Genomic DNA, 20,403 nt, shown 5'->3' on the forward strand with positions numbered 1-20,403 from the left:
ACCAAATAGATGAAGTCTAAAGCTGTGTTTTCTAGATGGAATTATAGCTAGGTGTTGCTAACAGGACATATTATTAGAAGCCATTGTGTAAAGCTTCTGGTACAGCTCTTTAAAGAGGCCTGCCTCAGCTAGGAGTACTGCTCTTTTTGTTCCTTACTCTTCTGCCTTTTCTTGCCACAAAACAGAGGCATTGGCTGGATAGCCAGCAACCATGATGTGACCTTGAGGATGAAGTGACAACACTTGAAGAAGCAGGCAGAGTGGAATGATAAAGGCACTTACCAACCATACACTGTGTGCCTCCAGACATCTTTTATGTAAGAGAATATAAAACTAGTTTTTTAAGCTTATACAGTTGGATCTTTGCTACTAGAAAACAGCTCCTAACTGATATAGTGATATGATTCATGTCTAAAGAGTACACTAATATCTTTGGTGAGGGAAAAAAAACCTAGAAAACTCATGAATTGGGATTCTGATTACTCTTCTATTGCCAAAGCAGTGAGTTTCAGTATGACTTTCCTTCTTAATTAGTATTGCTAGTCCAGAAAAACATATTTGCTGAGCACATCTCTGGGTTTTGACATGTAGACTTGTGAAATTCAAACATACTTATAGACATTAAAGCATTATTATTTATTAAGGCCTATATTAAAGGTGGGCGATCTTAAAACACACTCAGGTTCTGATGATTAAAGGAAATTTAATCATTCTTCATCAGCATTTGATCTTTAGCCTGCTATAATCTACCCTATATCCCTTCATCCACATTTTATACTAAAAAGACATTTCAACAGCTTGTGTGTCAACTGTAAAACAGAAGGAGCCTACAGACAACCACATTACTCAGAAAATAAAAGAGCTTTCCCCACACTCATTTAGTTCATGAAAGACCAATGTGGTTAAAAAGGTGAATGAGGTATACTCCACCAGGTGAACCATAATGACTGTGTAGAACCACCAATTACATTTGTGAGGAGTTTTGAAATTTTCAAAGTGCTTTCACATATATTATATCTTGCTTCATCCCTACAACTATATCCGGTGAGGTAATGTGGTCAGGTATTTTTATTCCTGTTTCTTCCAGATAAGTGCTTTGCTTAAGGTGAGACGTACTGTTGCCAAATGAGGGTCCTGTTTACAGGTCATGTGGCCCCTTTGATGCACTGGAACAGGAGTCAGCAAACGATGGCCCTCGGGCCAAATCTGACCCCCGTGTTCAATAATATTTACCAAAGTTTGCCTATCATTGTATTGGATCACCTTCCCAAAATATGATCCAAGTCAATATCTCTATTCTTGAAAACCATAAAGCTATCACTAAGGGCAGCAAATATACTTCAGCTAGCTTTGAAATCAGTGCTTGATAACAGTGGAATCCATTATCTTCTGCAGAATTGCTATATCCACTACTGTAGAGGTGGAAGGCAATTTTTAGGTGATGCACAATTTTACTGGGGTTCTCCACTTACCCTGAACTTTTAGCACAGCTCCCAGCTGTAAAAAGCCCAGGGGTCACCAGTAGGGGGCATGCGTAATGGCCAAGGGCTGCAATTCACAGAAGGACACTGAAAGAAAAAGAAAAGAATGTAAGTGAAGGAAGCTGTGATGCTTCAAAAGGAACACAAACATGTGAGCTCTCCTAGTCCTTATTTATACACTGTGTTTACATTCAATATATAATCATAGCTAAGCATCTATTTTTCCTTGCCCTTCTAGAATCAGCATTCAATCCAGCTCTGATACAGAGCCCAGTATTATAGAATTTGTAGAATGATACAAAATGTAAAGTGAAGTAAAATCACTACTCTCGAAGTCACTGGCACTCATTTAGAAGGTCTGGCTCCTGTAGATCCCCTATTTTCTTACGTTTTAGGACAAACTCTCATAATTACAATGCTAACTCAGGCTGAGAAATAAGGGCAAGAAGATGCCCGAGTCCAATCCAAATGATTATCTGCTTTGGCTTTTGGTCTTTCAGCCTCACTCAAAACAGTTCACACACAGATGATCCTACTTCCACAGTTAGTAGCTTTCTTCAGTTGTGTCACAAATGCAGACAGGGGTTTGTGATACCTGCTTCAAATGGAAATAGTGTGGCTTGTGCCCATGTGCTCGGATAGCAAGCTCTCAAGGCCCAGTTAGGTTATCAGTAGAATATTTACTAAATCCGTTTCCAAGTAAGTTGAAGTTGCTGACAGATAAGTCAACTCAACCTCAAACACTTTCAGAAAGCTTTTGTGAATCAATGTCAGTTGCAAGAATTTTACATGCCAGGCCTTTTCTACTTATTCAGGGTGATAATGCCACCTATTCAGTCCTGTGGATTATAGAAGGAATTGTCTGTAATAAATTGGGAGAGCAGTACTACAGAATGAGTAGAAAGCAGGGGCTCTTTGTTGCGTGAGTGTGTGTGTGTGTGTTCTGTTCTATTTCAACAGTAAACTCAGACAAAACCCCAGGAATGTGCATGTTTTCTAGCCTATACAGATGGAGAAGTTGAAACTGATAAGGAGATGTATGAAGTTTCATAATTTCAATAGTCACATATCTCCAGTAACTCTGTGGGTTGTCTGTCTACCAGAACTCAGAAGCGAGTTAAGAGCACTGCTCCTGGTGGGTATCTCTTCCTGACAGAGATAAACCCAGGCCAGATTTGGCCACATTAGGTTTTCTAGGTATTGTGTCATCTGTGTGTAAACTGCCAAGTCTACGCAGTTTGACAATTTTTAATCTTGTAGTAGTTGAACTCTGCCACGTTAGCATTATTCCTCTCAAATAAGACAGTTTAAGAGATAACAATGCATCAAAAATATTGTTTTGTTTTGTTTTTTTGATAATTTTAGTTATCAAACTGAAATGGTTCAAACTTAATTGGTGAATTCATTAACGAGCAGCTGCCACCAAGAGAGAAAGGGGCAGACCTTTGCCATGGACTTATCAGAGCAATGAAATAACATAGTTAATCATATTGTTTTCAATAGATTTACACTTGCTTCCTTTCAGATTCTACAGTATCAAAACATTTGCTCTGACATTCCAGTGCTTGCTCATCCTAACAAATAGCTATCAGCTGTGGCCTCCTCCAGGAACAGTCGGCAGAATGTGGCCTCAACATAGGGGCAAGGCAGCCGGAAATTTTTCTACGCTTTTTTATCTACTTGTAAAATGTTATAAGCCTGAAACTAGTTAATTTATGAGCAATATTAATAATTTGCTCACACTTGATTGCAGTTTTCACAAACATGGTTTCCAGGGATGTGGGAGTCACATTTGTAGGTTTGGCTTCTCTCCTAGGGGGACACTAACTAATTTGACACAGTAAAGTGACATTGAGGGTGGGACATGCTAATGGCCATCCTCCAAGTAGTGACTGTCAGCCTGTCATTCCCGGGAGAAGCCACTTCTGTCACTGCTGCTCAGGACATGCTGCTCAACTAATTGTTCAGACAGCAACATTAATAACAGCCCTCGTGTTTATTTTCAACCGACTCACCAGTGCTTAGCTTCCATTTGTCTGATGTGGTCACTGATTAAAATGTGTTTCATGAATAGTAAATGTGAACTCTGATATAACAAAGAAGCAACAGAGGAAAATAAAGAACAGCTGACCCAAAAGCCAACCTGGTCAATGCAACTTGCTTTGGGCCTCAAATATTATCAAGGACAAAGTGACCACCTGTCCTTGATGATATCTGAGCACCAAGAGAAAGGGAAGGGACCATTTTAAATCACATTTGTCCATATTCGATCTTGACTTGTGACCAAGGCAACTGGAGGTCAAGAGTGACTTCTGTCTTGAAGAAGCTTTGCTACATTTATGATATTGAATAAAGATTTTAAAATTCATTTTTCCTTGGAATGACCCAGAGGTTTGCTTTAAAGTGCTTTCTCCACCTTATAAAAGTTTGATCTTTGATTAAACTAGCTCATATATGACTTTCATGAACATCATTAAATGACGTTTTGTTTTTCCCAAACTATTATAAAACCATAGAGTTTTTTAAAAGTATATTTTAATATGCTTTTATACATCTATACATCTTGTTTCTAGTCTTCTAAATGTTGTAATTAATTCTTTCTACTTTAAATTAAATTTCTATTTTGGTATGATACATTTTGTCCTATTTTTATGGTAATTATAATCCTAAAATATTCATATAATCATACTTTAAAACAAATAACTTCAATAAAAGGTTGTACTTAGATCTACTAAAAGTATTGAAAATTTCAAAATGCTCCTTAGGTAGTTCACTGTAGAATCTGCATTTCAAATTCAATAATAGTGGTAGTATTTCAAAAAATGTTCTACCTGCCATCATGGATAAAGAATCCTTCTTGGTATTGTGTACAACTTCTGATTTTATAAAATGGCAAAATAAATATGAGTCCATGTAGATCATTTTGAGAGAGAAAATGTCATTGCATGTAACATTTCTTAAGTATGTATTTCTGAACTTACTCTGAGACATATCTGTAATTTTAGAATGCCTAAATGACATGCAACATGAGGTAAAGCATATTCAGATCCCAGGTTAATTTTAAAAATATATTTAAACAAGTATCCAGATAAAGAGTCCCAAACCAGCATAACTGTCTCTAAATGCTACTATTTTCATGGTTACCTGCTGTAGACAAGTTCTCAAATTATTGGCATCTCTGTCAGAGTTTATGTGTGGTAAGCATTTGTCCTCCATAATAATCCAAGAAAACGTAGTCAGTCTGTGGCAGAGACTGGCTAGATGCTTGTCAAATCCATTCCTTCTTCTCCCTGGACACATGGCTGGAGTGTATTTCCCAGCCTCTCTTGCAGTTAGCTGCACTATCCTTAATGCTCTCTCTCTTCCCTTGACTGTGGACTGGAAGATCCAGTGGAGATCTCCTAGTGCCTGGGAGATGGTGGAGTCACTAGATGGAAAGAGCCTGGGTCCCTGAAAGACCACATGGAGTAGAGCTGCCAATACTCCTCCCCAGCAACCAATACAGGACTGTGAAGTGCTTAAGAAATAAACCCACATTGTGTTAAGCCTCAGGAGATTTCAGAATATTTGTAGCAACACTAGGATCTTGTACCTGAATATGTAGCCTTTTTCTATTCCCCCTGGCTCCAAAGTTAAACTTGAGTCTTCTGGCCTTCGTAAGTCAGTAAAAGCATTGTAAAATTGGAAAAACTCCTGAAGATATTTTCTACTTGTGATTATTTGCTCCTCTAACTAATCTAAAGGTGAGAAAAGGAAAGGGAACCAACAGCTAATATATTCCCACAACGTGCCAGGCATGTCTTTAATTACTGAAGCTTCATCATCCCCAGGAGGAGGCCTGATTTTCCACATGAGAAAACTGAGCCTCTAAGAAGTGAAATAAAGGCAAATGTAGTGGAATGTTGACACAGTTACCATTTTCCCAGTTGAATGCATCTTGGAATTTAATATTCCAGTTTTATAGAAAATATGTATTTCTAAATAAAATATTTTGGGCTCTTGCTTATAAAAGAAAAAATACTATTTTATCCACCCAAAGTCAATACAACATTTTAACAAAATGTGTGAGGGTTAAAATGTCAAGTTACATTACAAATACAATTGGCAGAATGTCAGAAACTCCTGCAGAGGTTTTGAAAAGCCAGCAACAAAGGGGCTGTGTTTTAGATGTAGCTGGTGCTTTAAAAAATAAAAAAATAAAAATAAAAAATGAAAAACACCACACTTCACACAAAACAAATGTACTGTTAAGACCATCTTATTGTATAGTAATAGATGTTTTGAATATGTTTACATCATTAATGTGGTAGCTGTTACAATATTGAAGGCATTTTACTGAATTTTAGTCTTATTTTACAACAGGGTTGACAAACGTTTTCTGAAGAGCCAGAAAGTAAATATTTCAGGCTTTGCAGGCCATAAAGTCCCTGTCATAGCTACTAAACTCAGTCATTGCAGCAGGAAAGCAACTGCAGACAGTGCATAAACAAATAGGTGTGGCTGTGTTCCAAGAAATCTTTATTTATAAAAACAGGCAGTGGGTGGGATTTGGCCTGTGGGCTGTAATCTGCCAACTTCTATGTTAGAAACCAATTGGGCTTTTGCATATTGATGCATAAAAGGTCATAATTTTCCTATGTAAAGTAATGGGAGATATGTTCCGGTTAGTGTTTTCACCCAGGATATCTGACTGTCAGGGATGGATTACTGCTGCTAAGAGTGAAGGCTTATTTGCCAAAAGTTCACAAACTAGATAGTTGGCAGGGCTCGATTTCCACCTGAGGTCTGAGCCCAGGGCCCGATTCTTCCCAAGTCATGCCACCTTTCAGAGGGCTTAGGCATGGGGGTGGGTCTTAGAACTCTTGCTTACTCCATAGTCACACAGATTCTATCCTATCTGTTCTCCTAGAAGTTTTGTAGTTCTCCTACCTTTAGGTCTGTGATCCAATTTGAGTTAATTGTGGGGTTTGCTGTAGTTTCAGGCAAAATCCACTGGGGGAGGTTTGTCCTGCAGGAGAATGTGGAGGGTAAGTTATATCTGAGAATTATTCTGCTCAGGGCCAGGAGTCTTGAGATTTCATACACACTCCTGTACCTGTTAGTGATTGGCAGGGAGGGTGAATGGGTTTTGGGGGTCACAAAGTCCCAGGTTTTCTCTGGGATGTAAAGCACAGTGGCTCCAGTAGCCTAAAAGCAGCCCTATTCAGAGAGTCCTCAGAAGCAAAAACACACCAAAAACAGGGAAGATTACACAAAGGGTAAGAAGACTCCCAGATGATTTAGGTTGGGCTCCTAGAGGGTCTCCATCTTGCATGGATGGAAAGGACTTGCACATATCCTGAATTTAGTAAACCTATTTCCAGAGGGATAGGAATAGATCGAGGGCATTTCATCGGCTTGTAATCATATTTGCCATTAGGAAAAATGTGGTGTTTGGGCTTTTTTCCTTGGCTATAATAAGGAGTCTAGATCATTAATCTAGAGTTACAACCTCAAAGGGAAGAATAGAGTATTTGTCTACAAAGGATCCTGACAGATCAAGAGCCAGCCTGAGCTCTGAGAAGCTCTAAAAGATTGGTTGAATCTTCCCAAGTCCAGCCATAAGACTCTACAGTGTTAAGGTTTGTTGGGTTTCCTGTGTGTGGAAAAAGGTAGACAAGCACACTGATGACACTCTGAGTACAGAAATAGAGGAGGAAACTTACTATTACATGGATATACCACATTACTCATCACCCTCACTGCAGCAGCCTTACTGAAAATGGAAATGGGTAATTAAAACACATGATAATCAAACAGGGGAGGAGAAAAATTTGTCAGGCCAGTTGATTCGTTTAAATTTCAGTCTCCTCAGATTGAATTGAAGGCAAGTAAGGTGGAGATTCCATGGGTAACTTTTCTGTGTTTGAGAAGTGAAAATGTGGGTGTAAAGGAGAAGGCAATTATATACCTCAGGATAATGTAGATAATTTCATATGTTTCCCTTGTCACAAATTTTTCTGTTGTTTTGCCTAATCCCAAGGTCCCTCACCCAGATCTAAACATGCTTGTACCAAAGGATTGGATTTGAATGCAAGAGACCCCATATCTATACCATTTAAGTTTGGCAGTGCAGGTTCCTCACAGTATTTTAGAGTAGGTTATGTCACCCCATGTAGCCATATTAAGGGAAACGTTTGACATAGCTCCACTACAGCCTGCCTCATGCTTCTCCTTGGCCTCCTCTCTAGGTTAAAGAGTACATGTGAGTTGGTTCGACCACTGGGGAAGGATGTGGGTCAAGCAAGTCATAGTGGAAATTGGGGAGATGATAGCTAACAGAAGGTGAGCTCATTTGAATACAGAATATATTATTGTATATTATTGTTATATTTTGTATATTATATATTGAAATATAGGTTATGTATTAATATATTTTATTTGACCTTAGGTAAAATTATTTTCTTTTCCTATGTTAAAAGAAATTAACATGTTTTCATATACCTACTGTGACCGAGGGCCCCTGTGCACTATCTTTATATGGAAGAGGAAGGGGTGGTGAAGAGAGGACAGAAAGGCAGGATATGGGAGGAGGAGGAGAAGAGGACAAGGAGGATGGGGAGCTGAATACAAAGGTGGTTCTATTCCCAGCCCCAGAATGACAGAGCATCTCTGCAAGTCCCCATAACTGCATTCCACACTCACACATTCCTCCGTGGCTGTTAATGCCCCAGCCTCCTTTCTTCCCACAAGAACTGCCTCTCGTCCAACTCCCCTCCCCTGATGAGGGGATTTTTCTTTCTCCGCTGGATCTCCCCCAGGTCTAGGCCTACATCCTTCACTAGGAGCAAAAATGTTCTCTCCCACTTCATTAGTGAAACCTTGCCTTGTGGTTCTGGAGAATCCAAAGTACAGAAATCTTCCAGGGGAAAAGCAAGTGCAGGGCTGCACTCCCTGTAGGCTGCAGGGGTCCACCCTGCCGAGCCAGAATCCAGCTGTTTCCAGTCACTTTAATTGAGAACTGTGAAGATGGTCAACTCCAACCACTGAACTTGAATCGCTGGGGAGGATATAGACAGAAAACACACTGATTGATACTTGGAGGTGTAAGTATCAATATGCACTTTTGTTTCATTTTGTTCATATAAATTATAGAATCTACATTTGTTTTCCAGGTTTCTTTTCTTTTACTTTCTTTTTACCACCTCCAAAGTACTTGGTTTGGCTTAACTATAATTCCTTTCCTAGATGTGTAACCCAGAGAAAGATTGTTAATATCTCCAAGGACATCTATATAGGATGGAACAGAAACAGCCCAAATGTCTACTATCACTAGGAAAGATAAACAATTGTGGTATAATTAGTTAGCAGCAAAATTGGATGAACCACAGACAACTATTAAATCCATGCTTTTTCATTAAAATAAGCCATAAAACCAGAATATATGTACTGTAAGATTACAGCTTAAAACCAAAACACCTTAATGGTGAATAATAAGCAGATAATAAAATAAAGCAAGTTTCTGAATATCATGAAAATTACATAGGGACGACTCCTAAGGGTAGGAGTGGGTGTGATCAGGAGGGGGCATGTGGGAAGATCCTGACAGCTAGATATGTTCTAGGTGTTGATCTCTGCGGGGGTAACATGTTCAATTGTAACAATTCATATAAGCTTTACATTTATGTTATGCCTTTCCTGCTTGCTGTATTAGAGGTAAAGAAAAATAACCTTACTTGAGGATAACTATCATAATATCTAATATTAGCCAAGTTTTCCTCATGAACCACAAACTGCATTAACAGTGCAGTTGAGTTATCTCAATCTGCACATCTGTGAGGTGTGGGTCCTGTTATGTTCATAGGGAAACACTGGGAAAGAATAGGAGGTGCCCCTGGTCCCAACATGTCAGTTGGTGGCCTCATGACCAGGAAAGGGGAGGGGCCAGGGAAGGGCAGCCTCAGGTGGCAGAGGCAGTGCTGACACCCACAGACCTGAGTGCACATCTCTACCAACAGCAGTGTCTCTGAGGAGCCAGGAACACAGTGGATTGTGGAAGCCATAGCCTGAGGAGTCAAGCATTTTTGGGGAAAGAGAATTATCCTAATTTGTGGGGCTTACAAGGCAAGATATGTGGTAACTATGGCAGAGAAGAATGGACTTCCCAGTACCCTCAGATAAATTTTTCTTAGAGCAGAAGAAATTATATGGCATAAGAGCAGCAGGAGACTAAACAACAGAAGGTTTTGGAGCTGGGTCATCCACATAATACACGCTCCTCTCCTGAGGCCACTGGACTTTTCCTCCAACACATGCCCAGCCCCTTCCATCTCCTTTCTCCTCCCACCCACCCAACCTGCTAATGGCCGTCAGCACAGGAAGGAAACTGATGGGTCCAACCCCACTTTAACTTAATCAGTGTCCTTGTCACACTGGATGTTCCTTCATTCAGACCACAAGTTAACAACACAGCACTTGGAAATTAAAAAGGTAATAGTAGGAATTTAAAAAAAGAAAACCTCAAAATTGCAAGATAATTATTAAGGACTGTCTCTAGAAATCAAAATGAAAATTTCAAGGAAATGGAGGAGAGGAAAGATAAATCAGTAGTGTCTGCCTACAGGTGCAGTTATGAGGATCAGGATTTCCAGAAAGAAAAGAGACCTGTTAGGGCATCAGGGATTCTCCCTCATCAGGGGGAAGCATTTGAGGGCAAATCCTGCAGTTTCATGGGAAGAGGCAGCAGTTAAAGGCAGTTACCAAGTCATAAAGACTCTGAACAGGACCTACCAAGACCTGGAGGGGACAAACTTTCTCAGGATTCAGAACTGCATTTTAAACACCATACATTTAAGGTAGGTAGGGGGAAAACTGATACATTCATTTTAACTAATCTCTTAAAGAAATGTAGCTTTTCCTTGAGTGGTAGTTATATGAAAGCAGTCTATGAAAGTGTAACTTTGTTGCCAATTGAATTCCCCAATTCTTTGGATATTAACTTACAGTAGTTGAGGATCATAGATGTGAGTCTTGGCTCAATGTTTGAGTTGGGCAACCAAAAGAGTTGAGAGTAGTTCAGCTTGGCATTAGAGAGTAGGCATATGGGGCTCAATGTTTGCTCTCTCTGTTAGGCAATTGGTGAGTTTGGTCATATGTGAACCAAAAAATTGATGGTTTGATCCCATCTGGGCACACCAGGTTTTGACTAATACAGACCCCTTAAAGCTGTGTTTGCAGCACTTTCTGTATGAACAAGGCTCTGAACCTTAACCTCAATCTCTCTACTTTAAATCCTGCTGGAACCCCAAAAGGGGTATACTAAAGGAGTTTAGCATTACTAAAGGAGTTTAGCAAAAAGAATCTGTTTTGGCAAGGGTAGCATCAAACTCTGAATTTCCAGAGACTAGGTGCAAAAAGACATTAACACAATCCTTTCTCCTGAGGCTGGGTTTTTGCAGCTGCTGATTCCTGGAATGCTGATTTCAATGCACTTCATTGAAAGATCACCAGGAGCACACATGTCATTAAACAGATTGGTTTTATTGCTCTATACAGGAAGGGAGAACACACATGATGGTGAAACCATGGGCCAATAAATTCCTGTTGTTTAAAGCAATCTATGGTATACTTGTCTTAACAGCCTGGAATAATAAAAGAGTTTGATACTAGAAAGTAGAGTGATGCTGTGACAAATATATAAAAATGTTGAAAAAGCTTTGGTTTGGATAATGGGTAGAGGCTGGACTAATGAGGTGCTCAATAGAAAAAGCCTAAATGGCTTTGAAGAGATGGCTGGAAGAAATATGGACCTTAAAGTTACTTCCAATAAGAACTTCAAAAAAAACGATGAATGTGTTATTAGAAACTGTAGAAAAGTTAATCCTTGTTTTAAAGTGGCAGAAAATTGGGAAAAAAATGTGTTCTGATATTAGAAGGAAGGTAGAGTTTGAAAGCAATGAACTTGAGGTTTCTAAGCTAAAGTGGAAAATGCAGCCTGGTTTCTCCTTGCAGCTTACAGTGAAATGAAAGAAGAAATGGATAAACTGTGGATTGAAATGTTAAGCATAAAAACAAAACAAAACAAAACAAAACAAAAAACCAGCAACAGCAATTAATGATTTGAAAAATTCTCAGACTATCCAGATAGTGTGCTCTGAGATTAGGGCCAGAAGCAGCTCCATCAGGGACCTCCCGGAGCTTTTAGGAGATGAGTCCCTACATATCAGGGCTCCATGTGAGGGCTTAAGTGAACAACCCTTTGCAGCCTCTGATGTTCAGAAGTGATCTGAGAGTCACAGGCAGACATCTCTGTTTTAACACTGGAAATAAACAATCTTAGAGAGTACAAACCTCAGATAGGTTCCTCTGAAATCATGATAAAAATAAGGTCACTTTATAAATTTCTCTAGACAGTGTTAAAAATAAATTTAAAAATTACTGAGCAGCCTTCTCTTGATAAGTAATGATTGCTATTTCATATCCCAGCTATAGAATTGCCCCTGTGTTCAGAAAGCATCTGATCTGGAACAATCATACCCACTCCCCTTCCTTAAACTCTCCCGCAAATAATCCAGCCAAAAACCAAATCCCGTAATAGGTTCTTTCTAACACCCTGCTAGGACTATGGACACCCAGTGTAGAATTATGGACACCCAGAACCAATATCTCCCATCTCTTTCTCCATCAAGAGAAAAAAATATCAAGGTACTCCTGAAGAAGTATCCATATGAGCTCCCAGATACCCCAGCAATTAGAGCAGAAGCCAAAACATGAAAGGGAATGGAAAGCTAAAGGCCTGAACTCCAGTAACAGGTTTCCTCTTTATTCCCACAGCAGGCAGGAAACCCTTCCCTGGAAAAGGAGATGTCTCCCATGGAATGGCCACCATGGAAAGGGGACCTGCACTGCTCAGGCTGAGTTGTTCTTGTTGGCACTAGGGCCTTTGGGGTCTCCATTGAAGGCTTTTTGCACGATGGTGAGGCTTTTACTTAGCATGGAATCTCTTTGGGATTTTGTATGAATTGCCATTTCTTGGGCTATTTCCCCAGAGATTTTTAACAAGCCCTGCAGTGACACTGTGTAGCTGTTCTTCAGGTTTGCAGCTATTACTCAGGAATTAAGAGAACTATCTGCTGCCAATTATTACTTAATTACCCAGTGCTCTAGTGGTTAATGTGCCATCTCTATTTTATACATGAAGAGAATAAAACTGAAACAGAGCGAGGAAATTTTTCACTAAAATATATTTGTTATATTTTGAAGCTGATATTTGTATCTTGCCCTACTTTCCTAGAGTTATTGCTTCCACTCTGATCCAGGATAGGATTTGTGAGAATTATGATTGGAAATAGAGGGCATTGGTAAAAGTTTGTTAATCCTAGTGACTTATATTTATTCACTTCAAAAGTATTAATTTGATTGTTTTATGCATCAGACATTGTGTAGTTACTGCTGATATGGGGTGAAGAGGACAAATATGCTCCCTGCTGTCAGGAAAATTGTCTTCTGGCAGAAAAAGCAAAGCACAACCACATAAATAGCTTTAATCATAGTTGTGGTGAGTATTATTGAATACTTATGTGCTCCTTGATTCCATTCTCTCAACCAGTGATTGAACACTGACTGAGTATATTAGGAATACAGAACTGTTACATAAGATTGGTGCCAGGAAAGGGCCTTCTGATATTTTTGTTCTAACCTTGGAAATACCTATAGTTGTTCCAAGGTGTCATATATTCAGATGTGTGGTCCTGGAGCATGTGTTAGTGTGTTGTGGACAGGGAAGCTGATGGTCAAGGCTTTGGGTGGGGCTTTTCTGCCATCCAGGAATGTGAGGACTAAAAAAAATCTCTTATTCTTTCTGGGTCTTAGTTTTCTCATCAGTGAGTTCAGGTTCCCATTCTCATTCTTAGGGGTCACTCCTGCTCAGCCTTTCTCTGAGTTTTGAGATGTGTGTTAACAGTATCTTGGGAATAACAGCAGAGACTGAATTTGTCTCACCTGTGTATATTTCTTACAGGAACTTGGCCTGAGCTCAAGACCAATATCAGACAGCTGAAGGAGCAGATGGAAGAAAGTCACCTTGTGTGGAGGACGGGAATAATCCAAAGCTGGAAGAGTTAATGAGGATCCAAAAGACATGAGCATATGGTAAACATAGATGGTAAGAATAAGGATGGTTTACAGACTGGACTCTCAGACTTAAGGGGACATTGAAGACTATCCATGATATCAGTCCAGCTGCCAGAGAACATTGTCCCGTGAGCACTGGGACAGTCCTTTACTTAGCTGAGAACTTGTTTACCTGGTCAAGGAAATGCAGAAGATGAACTGAGGCTGGTTTATACTGTTGTGAAGCATCAATTTCAAGAGGAGATGGATGCAAATATTAGAGCTGGAGTAGTCACTGTTTGCAGAAAGGTTGGAGATATCCACTCTTGCCTTAAAATGTTTTTTCCTGGGTTCTGTAGAGGCCACTGTAAGGGGATCCTTGCATCTGAAGCAGTGATAATAATATTATTCTCTTGCACTTACACTTGAGATAGGCTTTATACCCAAGGTCTCTTCAATATTTTCTGAGTGCTTAGTTTTCCTTCCCCTTGGAGACATACATCATTAAGAGTTCCTTGAGGATCCCAAAGCAGGGAGGGAGAACACCAACAGTTTCAAGAAATCATGGTATCTCCCCCTATATCTGCTATTGTGGCAGTCCAGAGGAGGGGCTGAAGGCCAAAGACGTCTCTTCCTACTGAGAGGTGTGTTGACCAGAATCCTCAAAACAGTCCTGTTTTCACCAGCGCTCACCCTGGAGACTGGTCATAGAGAGTGCGTGGTAAAGGGCAGTGGCCTCTCTAGGTTGGGGATTTACTACACTTTGGAGAATGTGTAGCATTCCTCAGAGGATGCTTGGGAACCAAATGTAGAGGAGATAATTTAAGGTGTCTAGTCACTTCCCTTTTCAGTCAGTGATGAAACAATACTATGAGCCTCTTCAATGCTTGGCTCTGTGTGAGGACCCATGCATACAGAGATGGATATATTATTATCTGAATTCATGGGCTATATCAGTCAGGGCTCAGCAGAGATCAATTATAGGAACTGAGTCATGCAATTGTGGGGACTAGCAAGTCCCAATTCCATAGGGTTGGCCACAAGTGGACACACCAGTGCAAGTTTGATGAATTCCCCAGGAGAAGCCAACTGGTTGAAGTAGACAGAGAAATTCTTTCCTAACTGCTGAAATTATCAGTTTTCCCTTTAAGGCCTTCAGTGAATTGGATAAGACTTTTCTCATTGCTGAAGGCAGGCTCCTTTGTTGATTGTAGATGTAATCACTCACAGATGCAAACATCTGACTACAGATTAAAACCTGAAAAATGCCCTCCTGAAACAATCAGGCCAGTACCTACTTGACCAAACGCTGGACAACATAATCTAGCCAATTTACCCATTAATTCAACCATCCCCCTGGTCCCTCAGTCTGGTAAATCATAAATCTTGTGAAGTGTAATGAGAGAGGGTTGATAGGAGGAAGTGGTCATTGCTGCCTGGGGTCACCTCAGTGGTTGTCCTGATCCTCCTTCTGGTTATTCTCAACAGCTGGATGACCTGTCCCTTCCCAGCAACTCTGAACTTCAGCCAGATTTCAGCCTTTCTGGATATAGGCTACTACTTGGCTCCATGGTGGCACAGTTTGACAGTGTTGACTGCAAAGGTCTCCAAAAGGAACTGCTGATATCTGTAGCTAATCACCATGTCCAGGCCAGCTGGAGAAATAAACAGGCAAGTTTAGTAAGACTTCTAAGTTCATCTTTGCCAAAATGGTCATGATGCTCTGCATGCTGTCTGATGTGCTTAATGCTTTTCAGACTTCATAATTCTCTTCCATGTAGAAACAAATTAAACACTGTCCATGTTCTTTGAATTTTAGAACTATTATATTCTCAAATTGCAGATGCGTATCTAAGGTAGAAAGGAGTAAAGCAGCTCTCAAGTTTGCAGTGAGCATGGTAGGCACTGTCTATAGTCCTAGCCTGCTGATTCTCATTTGGTTACTAAACACAGTGACTCTGTTCTCTTAGAAAAAGAAAAAATAAACCACTTGTTTTGCTCCTCTGAGTTCCTTACCCATTTTTTTTATTAAGAGCGGTTGTGAGTTTATAGAAAAATAATGCTCAAATTACAGCAGTCCTCTATACAATCCCTCACACACGAAGATTTCCCTGTTATTAACATTTAGCATTACTGTGGTACATTCATTGCAATTGATTAAACAATATTATTATAATTCTACTATTAACTATAGTCCATAGTTTGCATTAAGGTTCATTCTTCAGTTCTATGGACTTTTTTAAAAAAATGTATTCCTGTAACATATATACAACCTAATATGTCCCATTTTTTTTTTTTCCAATTTCAGATACATGATTCAGCATTGTTAAATAGTGTCAATCAGTGGACTGTTTAGAGGGATGGGAAAATGTTGGTCATGGATATTGATACTGGTTGGCACCACATTGTTTATGAAGTTAACACTCCTATCCAATTTTATAAAATATAGCATCCCTACTTATTTAGATACCTTGAACTCTAAATTATTTGAATGCTGGTGTACAAAAGGTTGTGCTAATTACACTGGGGCATACAGAGGGGCAGTTTCAAGGCCTTACTTTAAAGAACTTAAAGAAGTCTGTTCCCAGCACTTCCAAGGTTTTCTGTGGGTGAGAACATCAAGTAGACACTCACAGGCCCATCCTGGTGGAAGGGAGGATACTAAGAAGGGGCGCTGTCTGACAGCACTGGGCTTTCTCTCTCCCTCAGCTGCAGGTCAGGGGCATCAGGAGAATCTCATGCAGTTGGAGTCGTGTCTGCTGATTGTCATAATTGAGAGGGACACATCCTTGTTTTGTGGTACTTGCCTTTGTTTCATTTCATGGACTATATGTATTTGAATCTCATGTTTTTATTGTAGAATGTAACATAGATTCATAAAAGTGATAATGTTCCAAGAGAAATTTAACAAGTAGAGGGCAAATTTCAAAGAATGTTATGGTTTACAGTTCCACAGTTTCAGTTATTTCCTTATTGTGACATATAACATATATAAAATAATGTGATAACTTTCAAATTACAATTTAAAAAGTAGATATAGATCAATTTTCAAAAATGGTAGGGGTTACAGTTCCACAGTTTCAGTTATTTCTTTATTGTGTAATATAACATATATGCAAAAAGGTAATAATTTTGAAAGTATGATTTAACAAATAGTTATAGAGGAAATTTCCAAAAATGTTATGAGTTACAGTACCATAGTTTCAGTTATTTCCTTACTGTGAAATATAACATATATACAATAAGGTGATAACTTTCAAATTACAATTTAAAAAGTAGCTATAGAGCAAATTTCAATGAATGATATGGGTTACAGTTCCACCATTTTAGTTCTTTCATTCTGGCTATTCTAATACCCTAGCAACTAAGAAAAATAAAATTATATCGAGATTCAGTATTCATAGTCCTTTGTTAAATTCCATTTTGTCTGTTGCTACCCCTTCCTGTAGTTAATCACTTTCCCGATCTTCAGGCATGTCTAGGCAGTGAGCACCCTAACTTGCTCATGTTGAAAAGGGGTGTCAGCACTCTGGGAAAAGGGGACACATCTGGTTGACATTCTTGAAGAGGCTATTGGCTCTGGGTTTTGGTACTTAGCTGGCATAGGATTTCTCTGGAGGATTTAAGACTCTGAAGAATAAACTTAGTGGTCACTCTTTTTATAGAGTCTCAGATAGGGATCTGGGTATTCTTTAGGGTTTGGGGGACTACTGTTGACTGGGGCTTACCATACTGTGGCCATCTGGCATATCTAGCTGAAGCATGTTTAGGAGTAACCTCCAGGAGAGCCTCTCAGCTCTGAAACCTCTTAGCCGATGAAATGTTTTTTGTTGCCTTTCTTTCCCCCTTTTGGTCAAAAAGTTATTCTCAACTTGAAGCCAGAGTCAGGCTGATTCCCAGAATCTGGGTCTCAGGTCACCAGGGAAACTCATTTACCTGGGGGGTCCATTCCCACACTGTGGGGAGAGTGATTTTTTTTTTTTTATTTGCAGAATTGGGCTTAGAGAGAGAAAGTCCACATTTGAGCAATGAAAGAGGTTCTCTGGAGGTGGCTCCTGGGCAAAATTATAGGTGTGGTTGGCCACCCCTTTACTACCATCCTTTCACAAGAGCAAGCCTCAAGATTGAGGGCTTGACTTATAATGTAGGGGGTTCCTACGTTCACATAGCATATGTTCTGTGCATGATAATCCATCATATCTCACATTATCATCACATGGTTGTACAATCCTCATCATTCTCCATTTTAAACAATTCTCAACCCAAAACACCCCATAGTTCTTTTCAGTCCTTAATTATTTGTCCCTAGTATATGTGTGGTACTAGTAGATATTCCCAGTAATTATAGTCCCTAGTATGCAATAGGTAGATTTTTCCCATATATACCATTCTGTTGTCAGCTATCTGCAACTGTGTCATACCTTACAAGTATATCATGCAAGCACCTATCTGTATTTGTACAGCTGATCTGTGGGATATATGCCTTTAAACAACCCTTTCAATCCTATTTGCTTTCAATGCAGCTCTTATACTTACAATTCAATTAATAAACAGTCATCACCTCTATCAATGCCCATACCTTAGAATTCACCCTCATTAACATATCATTAACATATCTAAACATATTAGATTATCATTACACCTTCACTAGCTTCTGTCTATCACTGGGTCCCCAGTATTCTACATTGTAAGACACTGATTTTACATTCACAGTATTATGTTCTGATAGTACCAAAATCAATAGCAGAAACACTGGAAGTGACAAGAGTTCTTATAATGTTGCGTGGTTGGGCAATGAATCTCAAACCAATTCTAGACTGCCCTCAGAAAGTGAAGTTTCAGGGATTCAGTGAATGGAGTGGGGTGAATATTAGGATAGTGAGAGAAAAGTTATTTTATTTAGCAGAGCCTAATGGTTTTGTGAACAACACACTCCCACATGACAGAAAAGATGGTCCTATATACAAAACAACAAAAACAGAAACTCTCTTCCATTGGTCTTACAGAAACAGGATGCCACTAAGGCAATTTCATATTTTCAGAATCAGATTTGACTTTCTACCAGAGAGGTTCAGTGAGATTTTGAGTGGAATTGCATTGAATCTATAGGCCAAATTGTGGAAAACTGATTCCTCATCTATATTCAGACCCATGAACAAGGAATTTCTGTCCATCTAGAAAGCGGTTGATGGAATCCTGTTTCCTTTCCTTTTTATGAATGCTCAGAACCCATGTTCACACCCATGTCACCTTCAACTTGGGAAAAACTGCAGCTAAACTGAAGAGAGGAGGCAACAGAGGAATCATCCAAGAGTCAGGCTCACAAAATCAAGATGGAAATGGATGCTTAGAAAGTGAGGGGATTCAGGATCACCATCCTCTGCCAGCCCACCTCTCTTCTTAACCTGAGCCTCTATATGACTGAACCCCATAACATGTGTACCCTGTGAATCACTGACCACCCCAGAGTCAACTCCTTGATCTTACCTTGTTCTGTGGAGGATGGAAAACACACATCACTGATTTTAAGACAACTCGAACATCCTACCAAGAAATATTCTTTGTACCGGCTCTTAAGCCCTGTCTATGTAAAATATGGGTATACTGAATGAAAATAGAAAAGATAGCATCAGGTTTACAAATCATTCCATGTATTCAAGGAGATATACATAGAATATCTGAAGTACTTTGACATCTTGGAAACAACTCCTGTGGGGGTTGACTGAAATCCTGAGGTGAAAAGTATGAAATGTAATGTTTAAAGACTTTAGAAAACAAAGTATCCCACTCATAGAGAAGGAGTTTAGGGTTAGGTGGTGACTGTGAATGTTTAGTTGAATTTAATGCAGAGCCAACTTGGTTTCCCATGAAGGGAAAAGAAACAAACATCTTATTCAGATGAAGAAAAAGGAGATAGGAAGAAAGCATTTTTTAGAAGTACTTATTCATTCACTTAAGGTATAGTCTGCTATTTTCTCTACACATTGCAATGGATATGTAAAATATGGGAAAAGAGCCAGAGAAGAATATTAAACTAGTCTAAAAATTTTACATTTTTCACCATAAGTAAAGCTTCAAGATCTGTTTTAACTTAAAAAAGAAGGTGGTATGACTTCAGGTCAGCCCCAAAGAAAATCATGATTTGGGGAGAGGATTGCAGCCTTGGTATTATTATACTTATTCAAGAATGAACAATGAGGAATTGGCTTAGTTTTCTTTAAGAGATAGGGGGCTGGTGTCAGCACAAGGACACACAAATACTGAGAGTGGCTGCTGAGGGGATGGACCCCACTGGTGGTGACCTTCAGAGGAGAACAGTTGGCCTGTGCATCAGCATGGCCTAGGCAAATGGAAGGCAGAGGCTGCAAGATTCCATGACACCCCCACCTTCTAATTCTGTTATTGAGACTCCAGGCACAAAATGATAATCTTTTTTTATCCCTAATTATTTTAATCTTCATCACCCAAATCAATCCCTGACACCTTCATTAGCACACACACAAAAATAACAAGAATAATAATTAGAGTGAAAAAGAGCAATTGAAGTAAAAAAGAACACTGGGTACCTTTGTCTGTTTGTTTCCTTCCCCTATTTTTCTACTCATCCATCCATAAACTAGACAAAGTGGAGTGTGGTCCTTATGGCTTTCCCAATCCCATTGTCACCCCTCATAAGCTACATTTTTATACAATTGTCTTCGAGATTCATGGGTTCTGGGTTGTAGTTTGATAGTTTCAGGTATCCACCACCAGCTACCCCAATTCTTTAGAACCTACAAAGGGTTGTCTATATTGTGCATAAGAGTGCCCACCAGAGTGACCTCTCGGCTCC

The sequence above is a fragment of the Choloepus didactylus genome, chromosome 2 (genome assembly GCF_015220235.1).
Source record: "Choloepus didactylus isolate mChoDid1 chromosome 2, mChoDid1.pri, whole genome shotgun sequence".
Classification (NCBI taxonomy): Eukaryota; Metazoa; Chordata; class Mammalia; order Pilosa; family Megalonychidae; genus Choloepus; species Choloepus didactylus.